Source organism: Cicer arietinum, chromosome 8 (assembly GCF_000331145.2).
Source record: "Cicer arietinum cultivar CDC Frontier isolate Library 1 chromosome 8, Cicar.CDCFrontier_v2.0, whole genome shotgun sequence".
NCBI classification, from domain to species: Eukaryota; Viridiplantae; Streptophyta; class Magnoliopsida; order Fabales; family Fabaceae; genus Cicer; species Cicer arietinum.
This window is the reverse complement of record NC_021167.2, coordinates 18,119,463-18,128,919: the sequence shown is the minus strand read 5'-3', so window position 1 is coordinate 18,128,919 and position 9,457 is coordinate 18,119,463.

Here is a 9,457-nt window from a genome sequence, read left to right as displayed (position 1 = left end):
ATAATTTTTTTGTATAATTAATTAAAGGCACAATTGTTCATGGGGTCCCTTAACTTAATTTCAGCTAACACTTCAGTCCTTATCTTTTTTTTTTTCTTCTGATTTGGTCCTTTATTTAATTTTATTACAAAAATTCAAAAATATAAAGAATGAAAATATGAGCTTATTTGAAGATTCGAGTTATAAAATTGTTGAAATTTGCATTATATTGAAGATGACAATTAACTTTATGAGTTTTGTTTGAAAATTTTGATGAATTTTTGTACAAAAATAGGCTAACATTGTATAACATAAAAGATCAAATTGTTTACTCAAAATTAAATAAAGGACCAAATCGAGAAGAAAAAAAAGATAAAGAAATGAAGTGTTATTTGAAATTAAGTTAAGGGACCGCATGAGCAATTATGCCTTATTTAAAAAATAAAATAAAAATGATTGTCGAGTTATCACAATTTATATAATATAATTTGAAGCAATATTTTATTGATTTTTTTTTTTGAAAAATAAAAATTAAATAAATCATGATTTAATAAAGTAAAAGTTGGAAGCATCATTTCATAATAGAAAGGCCACAAGCATCAGAACAGTAAGACAACAGTAAGACATTGTTTCAAAATAGAAAGCATCGTTTCACAACTCAAGTTTCAATAAATCCTAAACCACTCTGGCATGGTTTCAATAAATCAAGGTTCAATAAATCAACCTAACAAACACTACGGGAAAACTGATTTATACCTACGACAAATTACCCATGGATTTTAGTTCGTGGATAACTTATTTAATATCTACGGAAAAATCATGAGTAAATTTGTTATTGAATAAGTTAATTTTTTTTAATTCGATTCCACAGTTAGCTCGTAGGTAAAATAAAAAAGTTTCGTGGGTAAAGTAAAAAAAAATGCAACTCAAATTTAAATTGTCGAAATTTCTTCGTATTTTTTTTACAACCGACTCTCCGTAGATAAATGAAGAGAATAGTTTTAAGTTGTCCACGGATTGTCCATAGATAAAGTGAAAGTAAATTTTGTTATGACTTTCTTTTTTACAAAAAAACTTATCATTTTCACCTATTAAGACAAACTAAATTAAATGACTCTTATTCATTCTCACTTTCTTGTCGGAAACCCTTCTTCTTCCAATCGCTCCAACAGATACAAGAAATCAGATTGGTGCGCCGCTTAGAGCTCTCCGGCCGCAACTTCAACGTCTCATTTACCGGTTCTCTTGTTTTGTCAATCACTCTCTCTCTCTCTCTCTCTCTCTCTCTCTCTCTCTCTCTCATTCATTCTCGCTCTCTCTCATTTTCTCTCTCTCTCTCTCTCTCATTCGTTCTCTCTCGCTCTCTCTCTCTCTTTCGTTTTCTCTTGATCTCGTTCTCTCTCTGTTTCACTCTCGTTCGTTGTCATTATCTCGTTTGTTCTCTCTAATTTCTTGTGTAAATGAATGTTATTAATTGATTTGAAAACCCTAACTCGTTCTAGTTTTGTTTTTGCACAGCTTATTGAAATCGCTAACATCTCATTTCAGATATAAGAACTTAAAAATCCCTAACTATTGTAGTTTAATCCTTCATGACTTACTATGAGTCCTCATAAACTATAATAAAGCTTAGAGCAATTGTTTGTATGGAGGCACAATTAGGAGAGCCTTTGAGGGAGAATGGGCCTACTTTGGTAACTGAGTTTGATCCATTGCCTCCTGATGCATTTGGGTTACCCTTAGCTATATTCAGTGTATCCTTCAACTTTGTGTTGCTCTTTTTCACTTGCAGTTGTAGAATGATTGCCTTTTTTGCAGTTTATACTTATGTTGAACTTTGCTTATGATGATGTATTTCCTTTTTTGTCTTTTGTTTTTTGTTTGTTTGTAAGTTTTATTAATTATTTAGGTATCATGATAATTGATCATATTATTTTACTATAGTGTTTCCTTTTATGACTTGTATGTGTGGTTAATGGTTAACTAGTTTCTTAGATGTTATGTATTAGAGTAGCAATGTTGGGATGAAAATGTCATCTCTTTGGCTGATTCTTTTAATTTCAAAATTATTGTGATAAACAATGTTGTCATTGTATAAGTTGCTTATGTATGATTATTTTTTATTGGTGTTTGAGACTTGTTTAGCAACTCATTCTGGTATTTTGTTTTGGGGTAGCTATTGCTGAACAGCAGAAGCGGTGATAGGGCCGCTAGTCAATAAAGGTTTCCTATTAGGAAGGTGTATGAGAGAAGGAACCAAACTTAATTTCTATGTTGTTAGTTCTGTTAATTGTTGAGTTGTGCCAGGTGTAAATCCTAACTGATTAGTTAGGATGGTTAGTATAAATAACAGAAGCTTAGTCTTCAATAGGTAGGAAGTTAGAAAGTTAATTTGTTGGAACTGAATTGTAGGGCAATTCAGTTGGCATATCTGTAACTGCTACTCTATTCATTTTTCTCAATTTCAATAATACATTCTTGAGAGAAACCATTCTTGATTTTCTTTCCTTCATTTGTTCTTGAGTTTTTCTTCACTTTTACATTCCATATCTAACACTGGTATCATAGCACCGATCTGGTGCCCTGAGTTCGCTTTATTCTACTGCACATTTCTTGAAGATAAGAAGCATGGTGAGAGATTCGAGTGATTGGGAGCAGGAGTGCGAGGAATGGTGCACACGATTGGAGTTGGCAGAGGTGCATGCAAAACATACAGAGGATCAATTGGCTGCACTCGCAACCAACATTGATTCCAACGGCAGCGGGACTGTTTGCAAAGAAGAAGCGGAGACCAGTGACGACGGTGGTAGATCCTTGGGTGACCACATTAAGCATGACCAATGGAAGAAGATGGGGATCCCGATATTCTCAAGCGATGATGCGTACAATTGGACGCACCATTTCGAACGATACTTTGAGCTGGGAAGCATTCCCGAGGAGGAGAAGTTGCATGCCACATTGGTGGCCATGGAGGGTAGAGCACTGAGCTGGTATTACTGGTGGGCTAGGTGCAATCTTGAACCAACTTGGGACGAGTTCAAGCTAGCGGTGGTTCGCAGGTTTCAATCTTCAATGGTACAAAATCCTTTTGAGTTGTTGCTGGCACTCAAACAAATGGGGACGATGGTGGAATTTGTGGAGGAGTTTGGGAAATATGTTGGACGAGGAATTTTCATGAATTGCTTGAAAGAGGAAATTCAAGTGGAGGTAAAACTTTATGAATTAAAGTTTCTATTTGATTCAATTCAAAAATCTATTATGATGAGGAGAAGAATTTGGTTTGGACCAAGAGAGGAACCAACACTTTCACTAAGCCAACCACTATTTCTAAGGCTATCTCTTACAATAAGACTGTGACTATTATTACTAAGCCTTGGTTGGAAAAGAAAACTGAGGGTGGTATCCCTGCTACTAATCTGGTGAGTGTTCAGGTTGGCGAAGGGAATAAAACCAGGGGTGGTGATTTCAAACGTTTGTCTAGGGCTGAGATAAGAGATAAAAGGGAGAAGGGACTCTGTTTCAGATGTGATGAGCCCTATCATAAAGACCATGATAAGGATCTCAAGAGCATGAAGATGATTCATATTTTAATAAATTAGGATAAACTTTATATATTTTAATTTGGTTTGTATTAATTCTTAGTTTGCTTTGATTTGGAATTGTAATAGTTTTATTATTGATTTAGTTTTTGTTATGTGTAAGTGAAGATACTTTATTTACTTACATTAAGTTTATTTTGGAAAAAAAAAATAAGATGTAAGACTAATATGGGCCTAGAGAATGGTGTCACTTATGACCCATTTAGGTTTAGAGATAGACTTAGTATAAATAAGCATTTGTAACCTCATGGAGGGGCAGATTTTGATTATATTTTTGTGAGGCTTTGCTCTCTAATGTTCTTGAAAGAATTCATCTTGAACTTATCAAGGTTGTTAATCCTTGTGGCGTTCTTTTTGGCTTATCAATCCCAAGATTGTGGCGCCATTTTGTTCTTTGTTTCGTTGCTGAATAATAATATTGAGTTTCCTTTACATCAAACCCTAATACTCCAATTCTTCCAATTTACGTGATCAGCAACCTGCGTTCATATCTCGAGTTCTATATACTGGTTTTCAGTGATTCAAAAGCCTAACTTGCGTTTCGGAACGTCATCTTTCACCTCGTTTTGGAATCGACCGAATCGGAGTTTTGCAGCACCGTTTATTGCAGTCTCCAGATATACGCGATTTTCACTCAAATTTGTAAGTTTCCGACCTAGAACGATCCTTAAAGTAAACTGTGACTAACAAGACCATATCATGTGGTACCAGAGCTTGTCTCTAGGTTTGGAATGGAATTGAGGAAAATTTTGTTTATGCATTTTTTTTTTGTGAAACCTTAATTGCTAGTTGTGTTGCTTTTATTTGAGTTGTAGTTCTTTGTTAACTTGTGTGTTGCTGCTACTTAAAAAAAAATTATACAAAAAAAATGTGTTGTTAAAAGTATTGCACATTATCTGTTTGACAAAATTCCTAAGTATGTCGTATGATCAATATATTCGCGATTTTGTATTGGATCCAGAGTATGTGAAATATTTGTATGAAAATGGATATGCAAAACAAGCTAGAAAAGTAGAGAAGCTTGCCTTGAGAGAGGTAGATAAAATCAAAGAAAAGAAAGAAGAAGAGGAGAAACATTTGAGGGACAAAGGGCAAGAAATTGACATCAACTATTTGTCTAATTGTGATAACTCTCTATTGCAAGTGCTTGAAGAAGTGTCTCAAAAAGAGAAATTTCATCCATATATTGACATCGAAAGCAAAGTGAAAGATTATGGTAAAATTGAAAGTCTCTTCAAACAAGAGAGTGAGGTGAACGAAACAATGTTAGTGCTTGAAAGTGATTATTCAAAGGTTCCTCAAAAGGATGCTTCCAAGGAGATTATTGAGTCACCATTTTTTTGTGATGAAGAGAATGTCCATGTAACTCAATTTGCTTTGAAGCCTTTGCAAATACAAAGTAACATATTGTTTGCCAAAAATTTCAATCCCAAGAAGGTCAATTTGGTCATAAATATCAAATTCCAAAGGTAAAAATTTATCCTCATCTTTAGAATTTCTTACCTTTACTATAAATGTGATAAGATGTTAATTGTTAAAGATGGAAATGCGTTTCACCGACTTATCACATTTGGTGAATTTTCTTCCTGTTTGACCCCGGTGGATATGATGAGCTTGTGGTTTGTTTGGATTATTTCTTCATGTACGATATAATGGAGCTTAAATTCGTGGTCGAATTTCTTCAAGAAAGAGGGAATGATAAGGATCTCAAGAGCATGAAGATGATTCATATTTTAATAAATTAGGATAAACTTTATATATTTTAATTTGGTTTGTATTAATTCTTAGTTTGCTTTGATTTGGAATTGTAATAATTTTATTATTGATTTAGTTTTTGTTATGTGTAAGTGAAGATACTTTACTTACTTACGTTAAGTTTATTTTAGAAAACAAAATAAGATGTAAGATTAATATGGGCCTAGAGAATGGTGTCACTTATGACCCATTTAGGTTTAGAGATAGACTTAGTATAAATAAGCATTTGTAACCTCATGGAGGGGCAGATTTTGATTATTATTTTTGTGAGGCTTTGCTCTCTAGAGTTCTTGAAAGAATTCATCTTGAACTTATCAAGGTTGTTAATCCTTGTGGCGTTCTTTTTGGCTTATCAATCCGAAGATTGGGGCGCCATTTTGTTCTTTGTTTCGTTGCTGAATAATAATATTGAGTTTCCTTTACATCAAACCCTAATACTCCAATTCTTCCAATTTTTGTGATCAGTAACCTGCGTTCATATCTCGAGTTCTATATACTGGTTTTCAGTTATTCAAAAGCCTAACTTGCGTTTCGGAACGTCATCTTTCACCTCGTTTTGGTATCGGCCAAATCGGAGTTTCGCAGCACTGTTTATCGCAATCTCCAGTTATACGCGATTTCCACTCAAATTTGTAAGTTTTCGACCTAGAACGATCCTTAAAGTAAACCATGACTAACAAGATCATGTCAGACCATAAATGCAAGAATAAGGAGTTTCGTATGATTATTTTAGAAGAAGATGACGAGGAGGACAATGATGCTGAGTTTCATGAGGTAGAAACTTTCAATTCTCTGCAATTGTCTCTTTGTTCAATGGTTGGGCTAACTACCACAAATTCTTGGAAGATATAAGGGGTAGTTCAAAACAACTCTGTTTTGGTACTCATAGATTGCGGAGCTTCTCATAGCTTCATTTCTCAAGAAGTAGTTCATAAACTGAGCTTGATGGTGGAAGATACTCCTTCTTACATTGTGGATGCGGGGGATGGTCATAGGGTGAAATGTAAGGGAAAATGTCTCAAGTTGAGTTTGCATTTGCAAGAAATGGATATTAGGAAAGTCTTTTATTTGTTCTCCCTGCAAGCGGTGGACTTGGTGTTGGGTTTGGATTGGCTCTCTTGTTTGGGAGAGGTCAAAACCAACTTTGGATAGTTGCTTACCTTGTCTAGAGTTGACATGTTGATTACTTTGGATAGCTGCTTAACTAAGACTGAATTGTCTTATGGAACCTTCATGAAAATTTTGAAGGAAGAAGAGGAAGGCTTGTTGATTCAGTACGATTCTGCAGAGCAGAAACCAGCAGAGGTTTCAATCATACCTAAAGCTGTTTCAGAGGTTCTTCAGCAGTATTCTGTGGGTTTTTAAGGATCCTCAAGGTCTTCCAGCACAAAGGAGGTTAGATCATACAATTCATTTGAAGGAGGGGGTTGAGATACCTAATCTACAACCTTATAAGTATCCAGACTATCAAAAAACGGAGATAGAGCAGTTGGTTTCAGAAATGCTTGAGGATGGCATTGTAAGACCGAGTGTTAGCCCTTACTCTAGTCTCATCATCTTGGTCAAGAAGAAAGACGGGGGTTGGCGTTTTTGCGTGGATTATAGGGCTCTCAATAAAATTACTATCCCTAACAAATTCTCCATCCCTATCATTGAAGAGTTGCTGGATGAACTTGATGGAGCAACAATATTCACTAAGCTTTATTAAAAATCGGGCTATCATCAAATTCAGATGAAGGAAGATGATATAGAGAAGACGACTTTCCGAACTCATGAGGGGCATTATGAGTTCTTAGTGATGCCTTTCGGTTTCACCAATGCTCCTTCCACATTACAAGCCCTCATGAATGAGATTTTGAAGCCTTTCCTCCAGAGATTTGTCCTGGTCTTTTTTTATGACATTTTGGTGTATAGCAAGGATATGTTAACTCATCTTGTTCATGTCCGCTAAGTCTTGGTAGTGCTGTGCAGAATGAGTTGAAGGCAAATAAGAAAAAGTGTAGCTTTGGACAGTCTAGCCTTGAGTACTTGGGACATGTAATTTCTGGAGAAAGGTAGGCAGATTGTTCGTCCAAGACTATAGCCATGACGTCTTGGCCTATTCCTACAGATGTGAAGGGTCTTAGGGGTTTCCTTGGATTAACAGGGTATTATAGATGTTTTGTCCAAGGTTATGGTAAATTAGCGAAACCCTTAACTGAGCTTTTGAAGAAAGACAAGTTTTGTTGGATTGAGGAAGCTACATCTGCGTTTCATGCTTTAAAAACAGCCATGGTTGATTTTTCCCTTGTTGCATGTACCTGATTTCACTAAGGTCTTTGTAGTCGAAATCGATGCTTCTAGTAAGGGGTTGGGGGCTATTTTGATGTAGGAGGGTAAACCCCTTGCATTTTGGAGTCAAGGCTTATCTATGAGAGATCAACAAAGGTCTGTTTATGAGAGGGAGCTTATGGCTTTGGTTCGGGCTGTGACCAAATATGACACTACCTTTTGGGCAACCATTTCATCGTGAGGACTGACCAAAGGAGCCTTAAGTTCTTGATTGATCAACGATTGTTCAGTGTTGAGCAATTTAATGGGTTGTCAAGCTCATTGGTTTGGATTTTGAAATCCAATACAAGCCAGGAAAGGAGAATACTGCAGCAGATAACTTGTCTAGGATAGATATGTATGCTTCCCTCTCCGTTCTACATGTGGAAGATGATGATTCTTGGGACGAGGAATTGCAACAAGATCCTAAATTGCAGCAGTTGCTGCAGGACTTAATTGTCTCTCCTACTTTTCATTCTGGTTATGAGTTCAAGAACGGAAGGCTTTTGTATAAAGGTAATTTGGTGCTGCCTAAGGGTTCTAACAAAATACCACTTATCTTAGCTGAATGCCATGATTCTCCTGGTGGAGGGAATTCAGGATTGTTTAGAACTTTTAAAAGGGTCTCTAGCTTCTTGTTTTGGGAAAGAATGAGGCGAGATATTAAGAAGTTTATTGAAGAGTATGATGTATGTCAATGGAACAAGTACTCCACTTTATCTCCGGCTGGACGAACTACTTCAACCCTTGCCTATTCCTTGCCAAGTGTGGCAAGATATTTCTATGGATTTTGTTAGTGACCTTCAACGAGTTAGAGGCAAGGATACAATCTTTGTAGTCATTGATATATTTACAAAGTATGCTCACTTCTTTCCTCTTGGGCATCTGTACAATGCTAAGGAGGTAGCAACTTTGTTTGTGATGCAAGTTGTGAAGCTTCATGGATTTCCTTCTACAATTGTATCAGATAGAGATACGATTTTTCTCAACTGTTTTTGGAGAGAGATGTTCAAATTGGCTGGAACTAGTCTTAAGCATAGCACTTCTTATTACCCTCAAACGAATGGTCAAACAGAAGTTGCAAATAGGTGCTTAGAGACCTATCTTAGGTGTTTTGCTGGCCCTAAGCTCAAGACTTGGTTGAATTGGTTGCATTGGGCTGAGTTCTGGTTTAACAGTAACTACTATATCTCTGCTGGAATGACACATTTTGAAGCTTTATATGGAAGAGACCCTCCATTGTTGATTAAGAGTTGCACCATTCAATCAAAGTTGGATGATGTTAATCAGTTGGCCCAGCAACGAGATGATTTACTTGCTAATTTGCGACTGAATTTGCTGAAATCTCAAGATCAGATGCGGGCACAAGCAAATAAGCACCGGTGGTTGGTGAATTTTGATGTTGGGGAGTGGGTTTTCTTGAAACTTCAGCCTTACAAATTTAAGTCCTTGGCTGATATACCATATGCTAAATTGGCTCCTAACTATTATGGCCCTTTTCAGATTCTAAGCCGCATGGGGGAGGTGGCTTATAAGCTAGATATGCCTCTTGAAACTAAAGTTCATTCGGTGTTCCATGTTTTGTTGCTTAAGAAGGCTTTGAAACCACAACATTCACCTCAGAACTTGCCACCAATGTTGACTGAGGAGCTTGAATTGGCTGTACAACCATAAGATATACTGTAGTGGAGGACTTGATGTTGGAGGCAATATGGAGGTTTTGGTGATAAGTCTTGGGAGAGAGCTTCCAAGATGTTGGATGTTTTTCATTCTTTTCTCCTTGAGGAAAAGGTAGTTCTTTTATAGGGGGGGGG